This window comes from Talpa europaea (assembly GCF_964194135.1).
Source record: "Talpa europaea genome assembly, chromosome: 2".
In the NCBI taxonomy this organism is placed as follows: Eukaryota; Metazoa; Chordata; class Mammalia; order Eulipotyphla; family Talpidae; genus Talpa; species Talpa europaea.
In genome coordinates, this window is record NC_140068.1 from 7,925,157 (window position 1) to 7,950,595 (window position 25,439).

Sequence of the window (25,439 nt, forward strand, 5' to 3'; positions counted from 1 at the left end):
AGATTTTAAAAAGTGATTTTGTAAAATCTACACTATGGTCTCTGTTTCTCCAAAGTAAGTGTTTGTGATTTGTTCCTCATACTGCAGTGAGTAAAAAAAAGAAAAAAAAAAAAAGAACAACATAAATATTAAAGTACGTTTCAATGTTGGGTGAATTTTGTTTTTAGATGCCAATAAAAACTTATTTGTTTGATAACAGTGTTCTAGGAATTGTATTTTTTTAACCTACAAATGCTTAAAACCCTGGATCATTAGCTGCATGTGCTTAGTTTTTGCAGAAGTTTTCTATTCTTAATAATGACAATGAAGAACTGTGTGGTTATAAAAGCATGTACTTTGATATAAAATCATGCAGTTTCATTAGTATGTATGTAATATTTGTGTATATTTATTGTGTAAGTCATGTAGATTCTTCTCTTTCTCTGTATGCCTATCTTTATGCACATACAGAGAAAAATAGAAAATTGATGAAGTTTAGATAATAAAATATTCTTTTAAACCTGGTAGAAAATAAGAGAAATTTGGCTGATTGCAAATTGCTCATAGTTATAACTCTTAGCCTATATGAAGGTAAAATAAGAATTATTGTAAAGAAATGCAGTGGCAATTTGGCAATTAATGTAGTTAAGCACGAAGCCAGATTTAGCATGGAGCGAAATGACACATAAATGTTTGCAGTGCTTTATTTCACACTATGCTTGCTGTTCTGCACAGATAGTGCTAGTCTAAAGTACTTACTGGTCACTCGCCTGAAGTAAATTTCATAGTAGCACAGACTGTATAGCTGTGTGGTGAATTCAAAAATAGTAATGTGTATTCTAGGAACAATGTGTTGGTCATGTGTTTTATAGGCTCTGGGTAACAGTTACCTCCAAGGTAAATGAGTAGCAGAAAATTTGGGGATTGGTTTATTGTTTATTAATTTATTAGTTTTTTTGCTTTTAAATTTCATTTATTTGCTGTTTGTTTCTCCTTTTGGTTTTACATGTATATAAAATCATTGGTGGTTTTTGTTTTTGTTTTTGTTTTTTTTTTTAGTTTCTAATGAAGGCTTTTATTTTGGTTCTATGAGTAGTCATTTTGTTGCCTGTGCATTTTCAACAATTCATCATTTGCTTGATTTATCTAAAAATCTTGAGCTGTGTTTGTTAAGCCTCCAGAAAATGATGTAGCACACCAACCATTTAAAGTTGGCTTGGTTTTGCTTACCTCTGATGATCTAAAGGGCATATAAGAGCTTTATGGTTCCTGGCCAAAAATAAAGCCTTTTCTTATAGATTCTGAATAGACATAGTACATTATTAATTTTGTTATTTGGAAAAGTGAGTAGAAATTTGCTGCTTATTTCAGTTCAATCCAATAATTTGAGTTGGCATAAGAACTTTTCCTTAGAGTAACAAGAAAACTGTGACATTGGTACAGAGTTTTTTAATGTTCAGGGAAAGATTAACCTTGTCCTTTAGGGAAATTATATTGACTGACATTTCTCTCAAGCTACTTTAGTTGCATTTAACATTATGAAAATTAAGTGACATTCACTTGGGTTAAGTAGCAATAAAAATGTGAGACTTTTCAGTGACTTGATGCCAAGCTTTTTTGTCACTGTTGGGCCTTTATGTGCAAACTTGAAAACAAAATATGTACCATACTTGCATTGGTTTGAAAATCCTGGTGGTGAAAGTTATCTATTTCATTGTCAGTACTATGTCTAGCACCCATCTTGGAAATGTGTGACACTCTTAAAATAGCTGGGGGGAAAAAAATCATGTACTTGTTCTCATGCTTTGTTCTTATTTTGTTATATAATGTTTAAGTGAAAGGCTTTTACTCATACAGAATTTTCAAAATTGATATTTATGTTCACCATGTTTTTAGATGATCAAGAGAAAAATTTTGTCTTTAAGAATTATGATGTAGGATTTAATCACATTTTTAATGCTTTTGATCACAATTGCAGTCACTAGAATGCTAACAATTAGAAACATGCAAGGAGTAACCTAGCACTTTAACAGAAGGGTTTGGAAAGCTGCAGGCAGTAACTGTATTCAACATCAAGTCACACATTTTTCCTCATTCATGATATGTTGGGGGAGAGAGAGAGAGTGACTTTCTGCAGTACTAGTAGGTATTCATTTTTAAAATTTTGTATGTTTAAACATTTCATTAAACATTGGCTTCTGTTCTTGCCGTAAGGGCATATACTGTACTCTGGCAATTTAAATTGTAGATAGAAACTTTATAGCAAAGTAGCCTTTATCTGCAGCATAGAGATGGAATAATATAGAATTGTTCTAAAATTCTGTAAATGACTTCATATAATATTTAATTGATAAAATTTGCTTATATTTAAGCTATTACATCCTTACCAGAGCAATTCCTTTTATCCTGATAATTGAGTTACTTTATTAAACTTACTGGCTGTCTTCACTTGTGTAAAAGTTTAGAGTTTATGGAACTAAACATTAATCAGAGATTATTTCGGGGATGGGGCATTTTTGTTACACTTAAAAGGAAAGTTACTTCTTTTAATTTGAAGAAGTATTTTTTATAAAAACCATTATTTATCAGATTTAAGGTGCCATTCATTGTAAGAAGCTTCATTCAGGGAAAAAAAAAAAACGCTTCCAATATGAAATGCCAGTAGTTGTAAGACCCACCCCTAATTCACTGACAAAAATGTAAATAGTGTCTTACCAAAAAAAAGAAATATGGCATTCATTATTGGACTTTATATATTTCCCTTTCTCAGTAAGTGATTTAATGAACATTTTGATGATTTTCTTCATTGTATATATCTTAATAGGCACAGCCTTTAAATGAACGGAAAATTTTAATATCCAATTAAAATTTTTGCTCTGCCTTATGTGCCTTCTTCATCATTATTACTTTATTAGGTGCTATATTAGTAAAATGTTTTAAGGACTTTTAAAGAAAGAAAACCATTTTCTCTTTAAATATTTTATATAATATAGAAGGAGAACAAGTATATATCCATTTATAAGAGGCACAATAAATTGTTTTAAGTTACCACATACTGCAGTGTGACAAGGAATAATAAATGTTTCCTTAATTGATGATGCTGTGGATTTATATAAAACATCTTTTAGAGTATAACATATTTTGTAGCCCCTAAAACTTTTATTTTCCACTTCTGAAAAAAAAATAAATCAGGTTATTACACGTCTAATGTGAGATTATACATAGGATACCTTGATCTACCAAAATATTCTGGAACTAGCATTTAAAATTAATTGCCTATGTTTTATATATTTTTGAGGCTATCAGGCATGCATATTAAAAGCAATTGAAAATACTATCTCTGTGGTCCTCAGCCAGTAATATATAACAGTATCACCTGTGGAGTTCTTTGAAAGTATTGGGGCAGGGGTGTCACCACAGTCTTAACAATACAGAATCTCCAGGGGTGAAACATACTTTAACGCACACAGACACTAGTTATACCCCCACATTTCTGGCTTGTTGTTTTTTAAACCTACATACCACTTTATAGAGAGATTAAAATATGTGTGTGCACTTGAGAGTCTTAATTTTTTTTAAAGATTTATTTGTTTATGCATGCAAGAGCTGGGATGCAGGCCAGAAATGCGGTGGGTGAGACGATTCACAAGAGACAGAGTGGGGAGAGCAGAACAGGCAGATCCACTGAAATCCACTGCTGAGGGGAGCAGTGGTCGAGACAGGAGAGGTCTGCTGTGCCATGTGGGTCACCTCCCTGGGCAGGGAGGGATTGAACGTGCTGCAGTGGCTGCGGGTAGTTTCATAGTGCTGCATCTTAACCCTTTGTGCCACCAGGAAGGCCCAGATTCTTAATTTTTTTTTAATTAAAATTTTTAGTGATTGAAAATTAATTGGTGTTGCAGGATAGATAAAAAATAGAAAAGTCCATTATCGCAGATGTTTTAAACTCACTTGCTCATTTGGAAATGAATAATAGCAAGAAAGGGGTGGGAAGAGGCATAGGAGATGGCTTTTCAGGGAGTGTTTTTGATTCAAGTGAAATTTTATATAGGATACCTCGAAAAATCAGTCATGTAATTGTTTTGGCTATTTGAGAGATCCCCTTTGGGACAAAGTTGAAGCATTAAATTGACCAAGGACCATATCGTTAGTAGCAGGACGACTTAGATGTGAGTTGCACATCAAAACCAACACACATCAGTGGTTTATTTTGGCGTGGCCCTTGCTCATTATTCTTCCTCGCTACTAAATCCTCTTTCATCCATTGTGCACGCTTAGAATTGCTCTGCCTTGTTCCATTCGCAATATAAAACAAATATTTTAACTAACTAGTAACATACAGTATAGCTAGCTAATACTGCACTGAGGGGTTGCCTATCCCGCGGAAGGACAGTAGGATGACCCGCAGTGAAGGGAGCCCAGACAGCCCTGATGTGCTGAGCTCAGCGGATGGGGGAGGTGAACTTGAACACGTGGGTTTGAGCCCTGATTTAATGAAGATAAAATGAATTTGTATTACACTTGCCTCACAATGGCAGATCTGTAGCATTTGGTTGACCTGATTCATTTGTCCCTACCCCTGTCACCTTTCCCTCCTACCCCTTCCCGGGGGCAGCTGTCATCGTGTTGTTTTTCTGCCTATTTCCCAGCTCTCAAATCCTCGTGGTCATAGCACTGTAGCCTCCCCTCTTTTGACTGGTCATTCCAGACAAGTACTATTGTTAAAAGCAGTTCACAGCTGCCCTTGGCTTAGTAGCTGCAGGGTTACATTTTTTAATCGATATTATCTAATATTTCATTGGCATACTCTGTGTGACAGGAACCTGGATAACTCTATTACCTGAACAACAATAATCCTCATGATCTTGTGAGGTAGTTATTTAAATATTTTACTAAAGAGAAACCCAAGTCACAGATTTAAGTAACTTCCTGAGGTCTCACAACTTGTTAATATATTTGAGCAAAGATTGAAATCCAGGTCTGTCAGATTAAATAAATTAGTGCATAGCTACTTAATGCTGTGCAGACTCAGGTGGCAGAGGCTCACCCTTACTGAGCACCTCTTTTCTTTGGAAAAGACAAATGAATTTGAATAGAGAAAACAAACTTGAGCATCCTAACCAGACTAATCCAATATAGGGCAGGCAGCAGTTAAACGCAGCTAAATTTAAGCTGTGTTTTCATTGTTCCCAATTTACATGGGAGTGTTGTTTCCTGTAGTTAAACCATTGCTTCATTTTCTTAGATTCTGTTTTCAGGATTTGACTTTTTCTTAAGGTTATACTATGGCATAATATTGTTAACTTTCTTAATATCTTACTATTTGGAAGACAGGATTGTGTTACATTGATGTTAAATAAGGTTTCTTTTTGAAAATACCTTTTCCCATAGTAAGGCTCAAAACTTTTTATCCTTTAAAATGTGCTCGTGTATGTAAAGCAGCTCCTGGCACTGCTTTGCGCATTTGTATTTTCGGTTCTAAAACTTGACATTATACACTGTAAATACAGCCAGACTTGGTACTCAGGTGTTTTCGTGTTTGTTTTTTTTTTTTTTTTTTAATGGATAAAACTGTTTTAGACTACTCCATGACCTGAATTAAGTGAAGTATGTAAAGTTACCTTTACACACAGTAAGCATGCAGTGTTCGTGTTGAGTCACCAGTGAATTCAAACAGCTCAGTGGTCCTGGTCTAGTCGGCAGTGGCTAATTCGCGGTCGTTTTGCTTTGTTAGACTGTATGATCGGCTTCTAGGTTTTCTTTCTCTTCAAGTCTTCTGTTCAAGTCACTCAATGTAGATTCACCTGAGGGTTTAATCCACAGCAGGTCCTGGTGCCTTTGATCGGCTTTTCCAAGTTTTTGGCCAGGTGACTCTCAAACTCGTGGCCATGTTGCCGCCTCACCCACACTTCAGGGGACGTGTTTGTCGTAATTGTCATTACTCTTCTGTTTCTCCTACTCTTGCCAAAGCGAATTATTATTTTGCTTATGTTATGATTATTACATGGAATAAAAAGCTACTGCATTTGAAAAATCATTTTTTTCATAACGTGAGTCTTGTGTTTATTACGGAACTCAGATCAGTTTACACATTAGTAAGAGTATTAGTAAAATTAGAAAACTTGTATTAATCTTTGAAAGTATTAAGGTTCACTGTTAAGAGTTCATCTTTTTTTAATGTGATGATTGAAATTGCTTTGAGCCTTTCAGGTTGGAGGAGGATATAGCCATACCAACTCAAATGATTCTGAAAAACACACATCACTGTGGTCATACCCAGGACTAGGATTTAGAGATTCCTAAGTAGTAAGACTATTGGGGCTTCACTTCCGACAGTTTTTTATAAAGTTTTATGATACTTTAAATACAGCCCTCTGCTTTATCATACTACTTTCTGAATTGTTAGCCAAATGGTTAAAAATTGTTAGCCATAGGTTAAAAATGCGTTTTCATAACAGGGTTGGGGGGTGGAGAGACTTAAGGTTTTTAACCTCTACATCATGGACAGTCTACATAATGTATCTTCAGAAATACACTGGCTCATTGGCTTTGTCATCTTTTACAAATGAAGACTCAAGGAAGGTCCATGGTCATACAGCTTTGGATTTGCATAGGTGTTTGCACCCGCTTGAAACTAAGCTTCACTGTAAAAAATGCTCTTTTGGAATGGTAGATTTTAATGTATGGTCTGTGATTAGCTCCCTAGGACTGCTGTAACAACATCAAAAGCTGGATGGCTCAGAACAGCAGGAATTTTCTGTCAAGTTCCAGACGCATAGAAATCTGAAAGCAAGGTGTTGGCAGGACTGTGCCCTCTGCAGGCTCTTGATGAGAATCCTTTCTTGCCTCTTCCAAACGTCTGGCAGTTCTCAGCAAGTCTTTGATGTCCTTGGCCTGTAGACGCCTCTGTCTTCACATGGCCGCCTTCCATCATGTATCTCCACGTTATCCTCTCTCAGTGCTTGTCTGTGTCAAAGGTCACCTCTAGTAAGGACGCCGGTTGTGTTGGATTGGGCCTGCCCTACTCAGGCAGGCATGACCTCATCTAAACAAATGACTTCTGCAGTGACCTTGTTTCCAAACAAGTTACCACATTCTGAGGTACCAGGAATTAGGAATTCAACACTGCATATATTTTTGGAGGACACAATTCAATCCATAATAGCCTGTGACTAAACTGTAGAACATCTAAGTAGTCCATGAACATTCAAAACACATACAGTGGAAAAGGTCATTACATTTTAGGACGACAAAACAAACATCTTTATAGAAATTCCGTTTTTAAATTACTTTGGGTGTTAACAGCAATCTAATTTCAATCCCTAAATTAAGTATTGCAAAATGCTGCCCAACTTTTTAGGTGAATTTGTAATGTCCCTAATTTTGTGTCTTTAGTAATACTGAAAGTATAGAAATTGGCAAAGAAAATCCACTGCTGTTAGTAGTAGTTAGTGTTAGATAGCAAAGACTACTAGGAATTATTCTAACATTAAATAAATGCTGACTTTTAAGAAGTGGAGGTTTTTTAAGACTCCCTGAAATATAGCTACCCTGAAAATACACATTGTGCCTTCCCGATCACGTCTGTTGCTTGTGCCTTTATAATTGTACCGTTTTCTGTTAGTCTTCTTTTGAAAATTTCCAGAATTTTATTAGAAATAGGTATTTTATTTACCAAATAAATGGCCAACTTGTTCATTATTTTTTTAATGTTTAATTTCTGTATAGGTTTCTCTATTTTTTCATAGAATTAGTGAGCTTTTTTTTTTTTTTTTTAAAGATTCACTTATTTATGCATACAAGAGCTGGGGTATGTGTACAGGCCAGAGATGTGGGAGGTGAGAGGATCCACCAGAGACAGAGTGGGGAACAGAACAGGCAGACTGACTGAAATACACTGCTGAGGGGAGCAGCGGGTGAGTCAGGAGAGGTCTGCTGCGCCATGTGGGTTGTTCCCCGGCCGGCCAGGGATTGAACTCCTGCTGCAGAGGCTGCGTATTGCTTCATAGTGCTGTGCTTAATCCCTTGTGCCATCAGGGAGGCCCTGGCGAGCTTTTTTGGACTGACATCCAAATTATTTGACTCTACAGGCCTTTACTAAAGAAGTGTCTTAATAAGAACACCTGTAACTTTTATAGAAAGTTGAGTGGAGAACTCTTGATGTTTATTAGAAGAGCATCAGAGAGCTTAGAATGCTGCCAGGCATGTAGGGCTCTCAATCCTATTCCATTAACTGTGCATCTGTTTTTGTTTCTGTTTTTTAAGATTTATTTATTTATTTATGTATACAAGAACTGGGGAGCAGCGGGAGAGGCAGGAGAGGTCTGCGCCTTGTGGGTTGCTCCCCGGCCAGCTGGGGATCGAACTTGTGCTGCAGAGGCTATGGATTGCTCTCAGCCCAGTGCTGTGCTCAACCCTCTGCAACACTTGGGAGCCCAGTTGCCTTTACTTTTAAGTGGAAAGCAGTCAATTTACATTTTATCAGTGCTTTGAAAAATAACTGCTAAGTTCTGTAGGGAATAAAGTAATTGTTACCTCAATACAAAAAGCTGAGTTTGGATGGATGGGGGCAAGCCCTTAATCTATGTACAGCGCCAGTACTTCTTTGCCACAGTGGTTACTGTAAATCTATTTGTTGGAGCGAAGCAGTAGATATAGGACTTTAAGTGAAGAGGTCTAAGTACACAGCCTTTGTGCCTCCAGCTTCACAATTCAGAGCCATTGTTTTCATTTATGTGGTGTTTCAAGTTTCCTTCATAACATTTTTTTTTACTCCAGGCAAGTAAAGTCAGTAGCTCACATTTAATTAATGGCAAGCTAAGGATGATTTCTCAAATTGTATCAGTTTTCAAAGGGCCTAGCAAGGATCCCTCTTCTCCCAAGAACAATTCCATTTAACTCCTAGTAAAAGTAAGGAATGCGAGACTGTTGAAAAGAAAGATTCTGATGGCGTCTTCACCTGACACACACAGGAATAAGATACCTGCCTTTCTATCGATAGTGAGCCTCTGGCTGTGTGGCTTAGCTCTCCGTGTGGGTGGACAGGGGCACAGCGTTGGTCTTTCCTAAGCCAATAAGCATCAGATGGGAATGATCTTTAGAAGATTAAGATAAACTGGTCTTAAACAGTGAGACGTTTGCATTGAGAGTTGAATGAGGCTGACACAATGGTTTTCATTAAGTCCTTTCAGATATGATTTTCTCAGGCTTAGCAAAGGAGCACTTCACTGCTTTCTCTATTATTCTTAGCTGTTTATGGGCACTTCTCCATTTTTGCTTGTAGCCCCAAGTGCTTGATGGTCCAGCAGGAAAAGAATGTGACTATAGAGCCCAGAATTTTATTGGGTTGGTTGTCAAATAATTACAGGTGTCTTCAACAGACCACCTGTTATGGCCGGGCGTGATTGAGCCAAGCTGATTTTTCATGTAAATACTTTTTTTTCTCTCTCTCTCAATGAGTAGTCATCTCAATTTTTTGGTAACTCTTTTATCATTTTAGCATTGTTCAAAACATTCGAAAGTGAATATATTCATAATTGGCTATATATATATATATAGTTGGAAATGTTTACACATGAGCGTGTGTATATATGTGTGTGTGTATGTATATTAGATTAACTTAACCAAATAACCTTCTAGCAGGTCTTGTAGATTTTCCTTTGACCTTTTTATGATGGTAATTGAATGTCCTCTCAGAAATTAGTTGACTTAAAACCATTATCTTTGCTTTGAGTCTCACTTAAGCTTATCAAACCTAAGATATTTAAAGCCTGATATTTTCTCATCAGGGCTAACTTAGTCTTCCCAGAAAATTGACTCCTTTAAATACCCCAATAACCAGAAATCAATAATAAATGTGTACTCGGTACTAATGTATTCTCAGAGAAGGAGAACAAGAGCGAAAATTTCTGCTAGCTGGCCAAACACAAACTGCTAGCAAGAAATAATTTTGAGGGGCCTCCCCGGTGGCGCAGCGGTTGAGCGCTGGGTTGCGAAGCTGCCCGCGGCCTCTGCAGCACCGGTTCGATCCCCGGCTGCTCCCCGGCCACCGGAGGAGGGTCCCACATGGCGCGCAGACCTCTCCTGCCGCCCGCTGCTCCCCTCAGCAGTGTACTTCGGTCCTTCTGCCTGCTCTGCTCCCCGCTCTGGCTCTGGTGAATTCTCTCACCCTCCCGCGCTTCTGACTGTACCCAGTGCATGTATAAACCAACCAAACAAACAAATAATAAATAAATAAATAAGACATGCCTCTAGAAAATTAAAAAAAAATAATAATAATTTTGAGTCATTGGTTCATCTTATTTATTATAGCCAAGAAATACTTTTTAGTATTACTACCCAGTCCTCAGTAACATCAGTACTATGGTTCATTTCATGGATTTGCCCCAGTTTCTTTTTTTTGAACCAGCTGGGTTCAAAACTGCCCAAAAGGTAACTGAGGCTGAACCGGGCCTGAGAGAGACCAGAAATGGGGGGAGAAAAAGGGAGGGGGTCTAGGAGTGGGCAACGCCAGGCCCATAGTTGACCTTCAACTTCCATGTTTAGGGATTAAACAAGATGAAACCATCTCTTTTTCCTTTTCATGACTTTTTAAAAGGCTGTTGTATGGGCATACTCTTAGAGTGTTCTAATTTGTGAGCCTCGGTTCTAGACTCCGTTTCTCCTGATAAGTGCAGAATGAAGTTCTTGACTTCCCAGTCCGTGTGGGACTGACCCACGGTAGTAACGGTAGCAGGTCTGACTCTTCAGCTAGAAACAGTACGTACTAGAAACGCCAAGGAAGTAGACCCCTTGGCATGATGATAAGCAGCCCAGGCATTTATCTGGTTGGGATTTAGCCCAGGGTGCCCCTGCTCAGACAGCTTGCTGCACACCCTTGTCAGCGAGAGTTTGATAGCCGTTGGAATGCCTTGGTGCCGCCTCATGATTCCTGCAGTCTACTGCTCTTTGAGCACGATGGAATCTGGAATTAACCTCTGTAACCGACTGCTGTGACCTAGTATCCTTGGTTCTGGTTTTCCTGACTCTTCTGAGCTTGCAGCTTTCAGCTACAATGAAAAATTTTGCAAGTCCCAGGACAGGGACTGGTGTGACGTAGGGTTCCTTCTTTCCTGTAACTCGCATGATCGAAAGCCCCTTGAACATAGGGAAAGGCAGCCTTTAGCGTGCCCCTCAGTAGTGGTGTCTGTTACTTTCTTGTGCTAGGCACTTCGTTTGTATCTAGAGCAAGATTAAGTAATGTGGACGATACCAACATTTTCCTCCCTCCCCCAGGAGACACTCGTAGTGTCCCTCATAGCTGTGACGGATACAATAAATCAGTGCTGAGACTCTTGACAGCTAAGACCCAGATTTTCCACATTTCTCCAGGCAGCGATGAATGCTAATGATTGTAAGCATTAGATCTGAAGCCTATTCTTCACCCTGGACATGAAGCATTTTACCATTTAAAATGGATTGTCTGCCTTAAACAGTTGTTCAGTATCTCAGTGTGCAAGGCCGTTTTTTAATTCGGCAGGTGGTGTTACATCATGTTATTTTCCATTGATTAAAACCAGAGGACATCATTCTGTCTTTGCCTTCCCTGCCTTGAGATGCAGAGATATAGCCTGTATAATTTAATCGAGCATTCTGTTCTTGGGGTCTTTTTGAGCAGAAATAACAATATAGATAATGTCATAGATGTCATACTGTCAGATTATATTTTGACCTTTTTTCAAGTGTTAATAGGGTAAAGACTCCGTGGAGATGTTACATGGAATATTAGCTACATCTTTTGCTGTTAGTTTTAGGTTGGCTTTAACCTCAATAAAATTGTTTTAAATCTTTATTAGAAACACGTTAACTCATGATCTTTGAACTCAGTTTAACTCAGATGTTAAACTTCATTTCAAAAATATTAAGGGACAATTATTTTTATTGGATTACATTGGAAGAGGAGATTATCAGGAAAGATAATTAATAAAAGAACTCAGAAAAAGTGCAAATATTCCTTGTATTATTTCTCAAAGAAAATTAAACTAGTGAGAAGGCAATTCAAAGATTTAAGAAAAGACCAAGCATAGTTAGTAGCTGAGTATGCCCAGTTTTCTTTTTGAAATGAAATAGCAAAAGCTTTACATCAAGCTTTCCTAGTTACATGTAATTCAAGATGTTAAAGTCTTTTACAATTAGTAATCAAGGAGATCACTGTGTATGGTGTTGCTGACTTTTTAATGCTGAGCAAAGACTGGATCCATTTTGTTTATATTAAAAATAAAGAGTGAGAAATTGGTCCATCTTACAACTTGACTGAACACAGTACTTTGATTGAAGTGTCTTTTACCAGCTGATTTGTTCAATGTTGGCTTTGAAGTAATTTGACTTATTATCTTGCCGTGCAAATAGTTGTTTTGCTACCAGTAGCTCAAGATCGGAACGAGCTATTGAAATCCTGAACTTGCTTTTAGAGTCTTTCATGTCTAAACAATTCTTTAGCTATATTCATATTCACTTTCTCAGTTCTTACACTTCTCATGTCTCCAAATTGCATGGGTTTCCTTTGGGAGGAAGTAGATCTAGCAAACAGCTTTGGAGATGACCTGATCACCTTGTGAACATGTTGCCGTCAGTGAACCTTTTTACTTGCATGGAAATGAGTCCAGATGCCATTTGACAGTCAGGTTTTTTGTAAAGTGCATGGGCTTTTCCTGTTATGTCCATTATCAGAGACCAACCCATCAGAGCTCTGGAGGGTGCAGAGCAGGTTTCAGTTTATAAGTACCCTGGAACGGTGGGGTTCACATTGGCTTCCGGAGACGGAATTTTAGCTTAAGTTTTGGCCCTCTGATCAGTGCATGTCCAAGATGTGAAAGTGAATCCAACTTGAATTTTTTTTCTTTGCATGCAGATTGGTAACCTCTCCAAAGACCTTGTCATTCAGTTACACAGGGCAACTGCAGGTGGTTGTAGAACCTAGCAAAGTCCTGTCCAGCCAGTGAGACTAACCACAGTGAGGTCATAACCAGCATGGCTTCTCTCTGGGGGAAGAATCCAGGAGACCTCAGGCATCTGCTTATCCCAGTTTGTCCATTATGCTGGGATTATTAATTTAGATGTTCTGTGTTGTGTTGAGGTGCATTTGCTCTTTCGAAAAATATTGTTAAATGCAAATCCAGTTCTGTGAGATGCACACGAAGGTGCTTCATGAGTTTATAGATGGAGGAAAATAAAAAGAGGAACATTTCTGGGCAAAGTTCCCTATTTTTCTTTTTAAAGCTTTGTTTATTTTATGCATACAAGAGCTGGGGCACAGGCCAGAGGTGTGGGGGATGAGAGAATTCACCAGAGACAGAGCGGGGAACAGAGCAGGCAGATTGACTGAAATACACTGCTGAGAGGAGCCCCTGGCGAACAGGGGCTGCGCCATGTGGGTTGCTCCCTGGCCGGCCCGGGATCGAACTTGTGCTGCAGAGGCTGCAGATAGCCTCACAGGCTGCGTCTTAACCCCTTGCGCCACCAGGGAAGCCCCCAAAGTTCCCTATTTTCGATAGATAATTTTGGGAGAATTTTTTAAGTGAGATAAGTTTCTTTGCAGATCACTGGCTGTTGACAAACACTGGGATTGTCACACGTCTGGTCTCCTTCCAATTGGACACAGCCGTCTAAGCTGCGCTGTGAGCAAATACACTTTTGTCATTTTCAGGAAAATATAAGATTGTTCAAACATAAACCAGATTTTCATGTAATAAAGATTAGTTAGAAGAGACAGTTGGAGTGAGACAGCTAGTTACACTTCTGACCAGGCACTTTGGTGCGGTCTAGGGTCCGGCCCCTGTGGTGTACTCCTGCGGAGAGCCTGTCCAGGCCTGGCGTCTCCTGGCGTCTCCAAGGGGCTTGTTCAGTTAGTCCGTCAACCCCGCTTGGTCATGGAGCCTGACGAAGCCCTTCCCAGCCAGCGGACTAGCCGCAGTGGAGCCCAGAAAATGCGTCATGCACCTGACAGTTCGCTGTCCCTGCCTGTGTGTCTCCCCTTCTCCTCAGGACCTGTCCGGAACGTCTGCTCGCCACAGAGCATGCACCTGTTCTCCCCTCAGCAGACGCTTCCTCTTCTCTCCCGGCGCCGCTGTTTGCACCGCCCCTGTAATCTCACCGAAAATGACTCTGGACCAAAGGTTCTCAAGCAGGGAGAGTTTGCCCCCCCACACCGTTTTTCTGGGGCCCCATGTCTGCAGTGCTCGCTGGGACGAGCGTGCTCTGGTCGGGGGAGGTAGCCCTGGGGTGCTGCTCTGCACCCACAGCGCCTGTGCAAATGCTGGCCGCACCGTCTCCCCAGAAGTCAGCGGTGCTGTGACTGAGGAGCCTGGCTCGCTCCTGAGGAGCTCAGCCCAGAGCTGCCGTCTGGCTGGCCTGTCCATCCTGATGGGAAAAGGACACTCTGAAACCTCCTTTCCTGTGTTACAGACCCCCCCCTTCTTCACTGACCCCAGCTTTTCCTAGTTATGTGCTCAAGTCTCTCACGCTTTCAGAAATAAAAACTTGCCCTTCTTTGTCCTTTTTCTAGTTACAGATCTCTCGACTCCTTTGTCGTGAACTTTGGAAAGCGTGTTTCGTTTGTCCTCCATCCCTTCTCCTTTGGTTCCCCCGAGCTCTGTAGTCTGCTCTTGACCTTTCTAAGCCCCGGTGATACGGACTCTGTGGCCTGGCCCAGTGCCTCCCTGCAGCTCCTGTGAAACCGCCATGAGCACCGAGCCCAGCATCCCGGGCTCTGCAGTTCTGGAGGCTTGTCTTGCCGTCTCCTCCCCTTGCCGACTCCTGCTCACTGGTGTCGGGGCCGCCGCTGGTGCCCCCTGCGCCCCGCAGTGCTGGTCCTGGTCTCTGTGCACTTGACACTTGTGAAATCCTTGCTCTTTGAGGCCTGAGGTCAGAAGTGCTTGAGTGAGGTGAGGTGCCTGCTTGGACCACACAGTTAATAAGGAGGTGCTGAAAGAATAAATGAACATTCAGAACACACCAGAAGAGGCAAACAGTCGCTGAGATGCAGAGAAGCGGGTTCTGAGTGGCTCAGAGCCCAGCCCCGGCCCAGGCCTGGCCCAGACCTGCTGAGTCAGGACCTGAAAAGGCTCCTCAGGTGATGTGTGTATATGAGCAAGTGAATGGCGACGCCAGTCATTTCTCTTTTCCCTAACAAATAGAGCTTTTCCAACGTTCAGATGGAATAGATGCACCACGCACACGCACGCACACATGCATGCTGTCTGATTGTCTGGAGCGTTCACCTCTCACAGGAACAGGCAGAACTGTCTCACCGTGTTACAGGGCAGCCCTGATATAAGACGGGTCACCTGGCTGTGGGTCCTCACCTGCGCGCTTGAAAGGGACTTATGAATACTCCACTGCAGGCGCACACGAAAGGTTCATAAAAGGTTTATTCACAAGGGAAGGGGAGATGAGGAAATGCACAACTCAGGGAGAAAATAGGGAAATAAAATTTTAAATGCATCCTACCCGATCCACCAACCTGGAAACCCAAAGGCACTCTGAGAGCTGGCCGAGAGCCGCGAGCTGGCGGGGAGCCAAAGGCCCCCCCAAAGCTCACGTGTCTGGTTTTTATACCCAACCTGGCTGCTTAACTCCACCCTCAGGTCCCAGACACCTTCCCTTTGGTGGTGATGGGATTTGCCTTTCCCAATCTCCTGATGGCTTTGGTCTGGAGTGGGGGTGGGGTCCACAAAGCCTGTATGGGGTTAGCGCAGGACATCCTTTCCCCTAACAATTGTGACAGGGGATCGCTGTGCAGGACACGGCACCGGGGATGGGAACGAGTTGCGAGGTTGCAGTTAGAAGATGCATTTTTATTGAAGCAAATCCACCCCTAGGTTCTCGAAATCCTTGTCCATGCAATGAAGACAGTACATGTGTGTCTGGATGCTTGTTTCCAGGATAAAATGAAAATATCCGCGCACTGCTGACCAGCGCGGCCAGGCTGGTCCTGACCACCCTTGCGGGGCCTCAGAGCGTCTTCCCCGCCTTTGTGGGCTCTGCCTCCTCACCTTTGTGCGCTCCTGGCCTCGGCATGTGGGTTTGCAGGGAGCCTCTAAAGCCTGGGAGGGCAGGTTGAGCTCTCTCTAGGAGTTTATCATCCCTCATGCCCTCGACTCTCCCGTTTGTCCAAGTTCCCAGGACGCTGTCCCTGTAGTGTCCCCTTATTCAAAACCTGCCTGTCCAGTGTGGAACTCCGTACACACATGATGGTCCAAGCGTACTGGAAATTAAAGCTTCACCTACTCACACTTAGATGTTCGGCAGCCCCATGTGGCTCGTGGCTGCAGAGTAGACAGCATAGACACAGAACATTCTTGAAAGCTGTCCTGGTTCACTGTGCAGCCGTCAGGCCCTGAGAGCAGGCCACTTACCCGGAACAGTTTTATGTCTGAGAGTCTTCTCTCCCCCAGTTACATTAATTTTTTTCTAAAATTTAATTTTATTTATGCATTCAAGAACTGGGGTGCAGGCCAGAGGTACGGGGTGGGGTGTAAGGATTCACCAGAGACAGAGTGGGGAGCAGAACAGGTGGATCTACTGAAATACACTGCTGAGGGGAGCAGTGCGTGAGTCAGGAGAGGTCTGCTGCACCATGTGGGTAGCTCCCTGGCCGGGGTTGAACTCATGCTGCAGAGGCTGCAGTTTTATAGTACTGACACTTAACCCCTTGTGCCATCAGGGAGGTCCTAAATTAAAGTTTTATTTTTTAAGATTTATTTATTCATGCATACAAGAACCGGGTATAAGCCAGATGTGCAGGAGGGTGAGAGGATTCCCCAGAGACAGAACAGAGAGCAGAACAGGCAGACTGACTGAACTGCACTGCTGAGGGGAGCAGCGGGCGAGCGCTGCAGAGGCAGCGGGCAGGCTGCGCTCAACTGCTTGTGCCACCAGCGAGACCCTCTGGATTAGTAATTTAATTCTCACTCTATGGCTTATTAAGATATATTGGTAGGGTTGCTGGATTTTTTTTTTCCCAAAAAAATTAGTAAAGTCTTGAAATATTTTTGGGCATCTTTAAAAGTTATTTCTGATCAAAGATTACAGTGTTTGATGGTATTAAATATACTCAATTGACTGCTCGAACCCCTTCTTCAGTCTCTTGTGTCTTCAGTGCTTTTTATTTTTATCCCAGACAACTCAACCCATATTTTTCAACAATAGCCAAATAGGGTGTTGATAATATGACCCTCCTTTGCATCTACACTAGTGCTCATGGTCGAGTCACAGACAGACTGTCGACAGGTAATTTTGAGTTAATCAGCAAAGAAAACAAAAAGACCACCGACAACAGCAAATTCACGATGAGAGGGAGAGATTAGTGGCACAAATGTACCATCAGTCTGTCCAGAATGCACTCTCATGCACCCCAAAGTGTCCCTGTGTATCCGTCACTCGTCCCAGAGGGAACTTTTTATTACTCCATAGCATGAAAAATTATACTACTTATTTTTGTTGCAATTTAAAAAAAATCAGATTTACATACATGTAAGAAAACAATTAAATTTATCCTCATAACATTAAATATATTACTACCCTGTTGCCCTGTTCATTCACTGTTTTTTTATGACTTGAAGTCAGATTCTTTACGATGAAGAGAGACATCAGTTATAGCTAGCAACTGAGTCAGATCAGAGTGGAAGAGAGTGAATAACTCCTTAATGTTTTTTAGAACAACTTGTATTTATAGTGATTTACTTAGCTAATCCCACTCCCATTGGGTTTAAAGTTCTTTTTTTTATTTAAATAGTTTATATAATTCTTGCATCTTTTTTCATCTTTGCACAAAGTATGCATTTTCATTTTGGTTATATTCCCCATTCAATTGCACCCCCCCTTATTTTGACTCCAGTCCTTCCTCCCGTAGTGTGTCTCTGGTTTATAGTTGCTTGTTGATTTTGATTTGATTTTTACTTTGTATTGATTAGTCTTTTTCCTGGTCTCTTATTTAGGTTTTCTAAATTCCTGCTATGAGTGAGACCAGGGTTTAAAGTTCTTGAGGGAAGAGATTATACTTAATCTTTGTCACTAATATCTAATAGTACTTGCTTTTTGGTAGATACTTAATAAAGTGAATTTCCATTACAAAAAACAACTTGAATTTAGAGTTTGAAGGTGCTATAGCAATCATTGGATGTATTTTTATACAAAGCAAAACTTAGATTGTAATTTTTACTAATGGTGACAGGTAGCAGTTTTTTAAAAAAAAGTATTGCATGTAATAAGTTCATACATAATTCATATAGTCATTTTAGTATATACATTTCCACAGAAATGCAGTGAACAAATTTGAGTTCAAAGAGGGTGAGTTACTTTATCTCTTAGTTTTTTTCTTTTTAATATAAAACAGGGCCGGGCCTCCCCTGGTGGCTGCTGGGCTGCGAGGCTGCCCCCAGCCTCTGCAGCGCTGGTTTGTTCACGGGCTGCCAGCGAGGGTCCCACCAAAAAAAAAAATATATATATATATATATATATATATATAAACCAGGGCCAACTATTGTAGCTAGTTCCAGTGTTTGCTTTGAGGTTTTAAAAAGTAATACAGAGTATTTATATACATAATATGTTTAAATCTGGAAAATATTATGTAAGTAAAAAGACGCCAGCCTAAAAGACCACATAATGTATGATTTATTTATACTTAATGTCCGGAAAAGACAGTAGAGGTAGAAGGTAGATGAGTTGGCACAGCTGGGGGGAAGGAGAGGACTGCTAATGTGTGTGCGGCTTCCTTCAGGATGATGAAACTATTATGAAATAGGGTGACGGTTGCACAACTTTGTTAATATGCTTCAAACTACTTGAAGAGGGTGAATTATATCTCAATTAAACAAAAAAGCAGTCATGCATGTAAAGCACTTAGCAGGTATCTGGTTTACAGAGCTCATTATATACATCTAGATAATGTCTGTTATTTATATACATATGTAGAAATAATGGGCCCTCTAAGCTACTGCTGTTATTAGGAACCATTGTGAATTTCAGGAAAACTAGGAAGTGAAATATTTGGTGTGTTATTTCGCTACTGGAAATACTTAGAAGTGATTTAACCATTAGTAATGTATTTTATTTTGTCAGCAGTAGTTGTGTTTATAAACATATTTGCTACACCAATTTTCAAATTCAGGTAATAATTATAATAAGTTTTTGTTTTTTTAAGGAAAGCATCCCATGTTTTAGTATTACAGTATTATTTCAACATTTTCACAATATAAAAAAATAAATGTAATTAAAATATTAAATTTTATATCGTATATATTTACCATAATTTAAAAGATAATTAAATATTACGTCTAATAAGGTTTATCCATCCTGAGGCAGTTTCTACTTGTCATGTTTATTATCCTATTTTTATTAATTCAGAAAAACAGCCGAGATAGAAATCTTTAATGGTGGCCGATTATATGTATCTTCAGTTTGGAGCCTTTAAACCGAAATTGCTGACAGCCAGAATCTCGTGGTCATATATGGCAGGTACCGAATAGGGTACCCACGAGATAAATTCCGTACCTTAAATTCATCTCAAGTGGTTAGTGTGATAAAATAGAAAATTCCGTGCTTTTGGCCTTGGGGGGAAAGCAGTGCCTTCACTTCTCAGCTCAGTAATTTATCCCAGTATCCAGATTAACTTCCAAAATCCGTAATAAAGGGACACTAGAGAACTCCATATAACGCTGGTCGCAGAAAAAAGATACATGTTTTTTGTTTCAAGGACTTACATGAGAGATGGTTCAGGCAAAGACAGCTTCCAGGGTGTGGGCCAGAGCCTGGGATTATACTTGCTGTGTATGGTTACTCAGATATTTGTTTAATAAATTGATTTGCAGGTGCTCATTGGGATATGCAGTTTGATACTACACATGTCATGGTAACTGTCATCCCACTGAATGCAGGTTACTGGCACTCTGGGCGGGGTCAGGGCTGGGATGGAGATAGCAAGACATTCTCTAAATGTTCCCTTCCAGGAACTTGGAGGCGTAGAGGGGCGGGGGAGGGGCAGATGCCAGGAGCAGTGAAGCAAATCACCTGCAGTTGGAACGTGTCAGAAAGGACTGCAGTGCAGAAAGGATATTTGGGGCAGGCCTTGGAGGAGGGGCAGGCCTTGGAGGACAGCCGAGGGGCATGAGAGGAGGGAGGAGAGGTTCTCAGTGACCCGGTGAGGGCAGTAGTAGGAGCCTCCGTTCAGCCCTTCAGGGGCTGCAGAGAACCTGAGGAGTCAGGGGGCAACCTCGGTGATGCCATCGCCAGTGGCCACATTTCCTCAGTTAGGCGGGGCAAGCGGGGAGGCCACTGAGTCCAGGTTTTCGGGCTGGAAAGTACCTGGATGAACTATGTGAGGAGAGAGAATCTGATGGATTCATGCCGTGTAGGAGACCAGAATGGGGCTGGCGGGTCCACCCCATCGCCCCCCGATGGGCAGCGTGCACGGTGAAGGGAGACCCTGGGCTGCTGTGGCGGAATCATCAGGAGGCGGTTACCCTGCTGCTGCCTTTTCCCCACTTTTCCCTCTCCTGTCTGTTGCGCCAACATTCCTCATGGCTGCTGGGCGGGTGGCTGCTCGTCCAGGTAGTGGTCTCCCAGATAACCTCTTTCCAAACCTCACCTTCATGGGTGATTTCTGTGAACAGCTTTTCCTCATCAAGTTCTCACTAGAGGTGATGAGGTGGCCGCAGTTCAGGAGTCTGGGCAGGCAGTGCCGTCCAGGAGCCGTAACGGGGGAGGCAGGTAAGGGTCTCTCACTTTGTAAGGTCAGTGTTGCAAAGCCGGGCCATGACTCAGAACCTTAACAAACCTGTTTGTTTGTTTGTCTCTCTCCCCCAAGATTTAGCTTTGGGAGTAGGTTGGGGAAACCTATTTAACCAGCTGTCCGGGTCATTTATGTGCATGCGAAATTCTGAGAACCATTGATTTAAGGGATTTGCACTGGAATTTCTCTTACACGTCATCTTGGATTTCATGTCCTGCCTCTGAGGCCCTTCCTCAGCGGGGCGTGTTCAGTAGATCCAAGGTCTCTTTTTCTCTGGTCCAAGCCAAACGAACATCAAGTCATCCACTTCCCCTTACAATGCAGGCAATTTCTTTACCCAGTGAAGGGGGCTGCTCCCCCTTTGCGGGGCCTGGTACCCTCAGCGTAGCTGTGTGTAATCGTGCAAATCTCACCAGCCCAAATTCCTGCGCTGCAGGATTGTCCCAGTGACCAGTGACTGCAGCTGCGCAGCTCCTTGTCCCCTGTGCTAATCAGGTTCCGTGACCACTGAACCTGCATCTTTTAATTCTGGTAACTTACCCAGCCAGCCAACCTCCAAAAAAAAAAAGGTGGGGGAAACAGGAATTCTGAGGCACCATCTCAGAAGTTAGACGTGAAACTAAATGGTGGGGGTGACGGGCCTGCTAAATTGATTTACCTCCTGTTTGGTAAAAATTCAAACACCTGGGCCTCCCCGGTGGCTCCTCGGTTGAGCGCTGGGTTGAGCGCTGGGTTGCGAAGCTGCCCGCAGCCTCTGCAGCGCCGGTTCGATCCCCGGCTGCTCCCCGGCCACCGGAGGAGGGTCCCACATGGCGCGCAGACCTCTCCTGCCGCCCATGCCGCCCGCTGTTCCCCTCAGCAGTGTCCTTCGGTCCTCCTGCCTGCTCTGCTCCCCGCTCTGGCTCTGGTGAATTCTCTCACCCTCCCGTGCTTCTGACTGTACCCAGTGCTTGTATAAACAAATAAATAAATCTTAAAAAAAAAAAAAACTTTAAAAAAAATTCAAACACCTGATCTTACCTTCCCATGACACCCGGCTCCCTTTGCCTTTCTCGGCCTTTGATTGATACAAACGTGAGTCAATTTAAGCTATCACCATTTTGTTACTAGACTGAGAAGCAAATACTCCATGCTGGTCACTGGGACAATCCTGCAAAACATTTGGTTTGATGAGATTTGAGCGATTAAACACAGCTTATGCTGAGGGTACTGGGCCCCCCAAAGAGGGAGCAGCCCCCTTCACAGGGTAAAGCAATTGCCTGCATTTCTAAGGAAATTGCCACATTTCTAAGGCAAAGTGAATGGATTTCTCCATTTGAGGTGGAGCTAGGAATGGACCCCAGGATCGCGTATTCCCCATGACTGAACACAGCCCGCAGCCGCTCATCCCGGCTTTCCCGAAGCCATTGAAGGGAAAATGCATCTCCCTACTGAAGCTAAGGGTCTAATAGCCAAGTTTCCAAGATTTAGCTCATGACAGCCTTACTGCGGAGTAAATATCCCTAGCCTTCGCCAAAATTAGTTTTCAGGTTTTCTAGTTTCCCAAAGGCCCCTGGAATGTCAAGTCCGCCGTGTGTGGGTTGTGCTGCCGGTTGTTTAAGTAGAAGCTCCGGGTCTCAGCTGTGAACTCAGAAGGAAGCTGTCTCTGTGGCAGCTCAGTCTTAACATGAAAGCTTTCAGCCCATTTGGAGCTCCTGTAAAGGCCGCTCCCCCACCTGCAGGGTTATCAGCTCACCCTGTGACCCGCCTGCTGGATGCGTCCCATTTGGAGAATCTGTACTTTGGAAGTTAAAGGACTTGGTTTGGAAAGTGTAAGGCAGGAACGGGCACAGTGCAGGTTTTCTGATCCCATGCAGACCGGGTAAAGGAGGAGTCAGAGTCCTCAGTGGTTTTTTGCAGGTCTTTTATTGGGGTTCAGTGGGTACGTGGCAGGCAGGGGTGCTGGCTAGGGGGCTGGCAGGCCTCCCAGCCCCCAGCAAGTCTTCACTCTATCAGGGCTCTCTGGCGTTCGTTCTGCTGCTTCTCGGCTTCTCTTTCGGCTTCTGCTTCAGCTTCTACTGCTGCTGCTGGCGTCCCCGTGACGCCGCCCTTAAAAGCACAGTCTCAGCTCAGCAGAATCCCATCTACCTCTGCCCACACCCTATTCCAGGTGCCCGCCATCAGGCATGCATTCAGGACAAGGATCCATCATCTATCCTGATGGTGGAAGGGCAGAAAAGCCTGATATTTTCTTTACCCTACAGAAAGTTACTAACATTCCTTTTGTTTTGTCCTGTCTCAGCAGAATTTTGCCATAGCCAGATGATTTAACTGGCACAGGATTTTGATTCTAATAAACACCCTTCTGGGCCAGATTCTTTACTGTAGTCATTGGCCAGGTGATGGAAGATGTTACTATTTTATTCTCCCAAAATGATAGGTGAAATGGACTCCTTGAAAATGGACAGGTGAATTGACTCAGAAAAATGACAAAGACAGCCGCATTGTAGAATTATTCTCATTGCTGATAAAATTTCCTTCAGGTTAATCGGGACTCAGTAAAGCTTGGTTTATTTTTTGCTCTCTTTACACACACTCTTTTCCTATATAACTTGTATGGCGTGCTTACGTCCACACACAGACACTTTGGGAATATGATCTGTAAAATACATTGCCACCCTCAGGTGGTATCGTAAAATAAAGACTTACCTTTTCCCAGCTTTTCTGCTTTCCTCTGTTGATTTTTAAATTCATCTACCCCTGATACCTTTCAAAAAGGTTTTTAAAAAACTGTTTCTGCCCCCACTCATTCTGTCACATGCACAGCAAAGTCTGCCCTTCACTGAAACCAGTGAGTAATGCATGATCAGACGTTTGCAAGTTCAGACTGAATCCTTGACCCTCCACCAGGCTGCCCCGTTGGCTCCGCACCTCGCACCGCCAAGCCAGCTCCACCTTTGTTTGCTTTTCTTCCTCCTGCCTACTTTTCCTCCAGTTTGTCACTCCCTGTGCTAGTTACTGTTGATAAATTGAAAGGGTAGATTGTGGAGTTTCATACCAGAAAATAGGGCTGCTGCTGCTGTTTTTTCTACAATATTTTCAAAGAATCTCTTGATTATAGCAATTTAGAGCCTTAAAATTTAATGGAAATGCCAAGACCATGCTTTGTGTTTCTCGACTGTGGTTGTTGTGTTCCAAGCAGTTTCCCCGCCTTCTTAACCCCCACAGAGGGACGAAGGGCCGGTGCAAATTGTTCACCCCGTGGGGGCTCGTCCCCGGTGCTGGGGTGAAGGGGTGCAGCGCTGTGCGAAGCTGCTGCTACAATTCCGAGTCTTGCGTTGAATAGAGCAAGTGTAAAGGGAAATTTGTGAAGATAACTGTGGAAATAGAAAATATTTTATGAATCAGTAGAATGCTCTCGTCTGACTTGTACAGAGGCTGGTTAGTTCTAGGAATACTGGTGTTGGGCTCAACTCAGCCATCGTTTATTTTTTCCAAATTGATATTAATTTAGACAAGTGAACTTACTCCTTTGAATAAAAAAATTAGGCACAATCCATTTTTTATTATTGTTGTGAAAAACTTGCACACTGACCTCTGTTTTCTTTTTACTCCGCATGGGCCAAGTAGCCTATTTTTGTCATAATTATCATTTATTTCAGATTACTTTTCCATTGTTTTATTTTTTAAATAATACATGTTCTTCATGAAATATTCAGCAAGTAGCAGAGGGTACAAAGTAATAAATTCAAAATGAGCCACTTAACCAATTCTTCTGCAGAGGCAACCGGTGTTACCAGTTCTATATAAACACAGCGTCCTGTTAATGCTTGTGTAATATTCCACTGTCTAGTTAACCATAATTCAGTTAACTGACCTTCTCTTGAGGTTCAATTCTAATGTTGTGTTTTCTGTTCTCCTTATTCTCAGCAGTATTAAGTGATGTTCTGATCCTGTACTAGAAATATTTCAGTCATTGCCTCTCTTTCTTACACTGAGTCTGAGCAGAGTTTTAAATGATGTTATTGCAAGGACATGTTAGTTTAGATTACTCTCCAGCCTTCAGTATTTATAGTTTCTTGATGTAATGTTTATAATGTGAAAAGCCATTAATTCTTTTAGGGCATTTGAGTGAACTTCCACAAAGTTGCTCTTGTACTATCTTGTAAGTAAAGTAGTATCGTGTAACTAAGGTGAAAGAGCCTGGAATATACAGAACTGTCGCGGCCCCCAGTGGGTTTCACTCTTTACTTAGTCTTTCCCAACTTAAGACCTCTGTCCATTCACTGTGTGATTCCAGGCATATTTATTGATTGGTCACTGAATAGGTGGAGACTTATGTGGTGGTATTTGTATTTACAACAGTTAATAGGGCTTAAGCCAGAAGTATAATATTCTCCATCCTATCCCTCCTCCCTGCCCCCCAATAAAAAAAGAAGGCATAGAGAAGATATTTTCAGATCTGCAGAGGCAGGACCTGCAGGTGGCTGTAGCTGCTGTTACGTAGGGTGGGGTAGAGAGTTGTACAAAACCTTAGGTAACTTTTCAGTTAAACTCCATGTTTCAAGCATAAGCTATTTAAAATGTGTACCTTTTTAAAAAATTTGTTTATACAAGAACTGGGGTACAGGCCAGAAACGCAGGAGGGTGAGAGAATCCACCAGAGACAGAGTGGGGAGCAGAACAGGCAGACTGACCGAAATACACTACT

General features: G+C 41.9%; 1 protein-coding gene across 1 annotated transcript in view; it reads left to right on the forward strand.

Moving 5' to 3' along the window:
• The window catches only part of SCAF8 (SR-related CTD associated factor 8), a gene marked incomplete at its 5' end in the record, with an annotated part of 174,500 nt that overhangs the window by 86,050 nt on the left and 63,011 nt on the right, over window positions 1-25,439 (forward strand).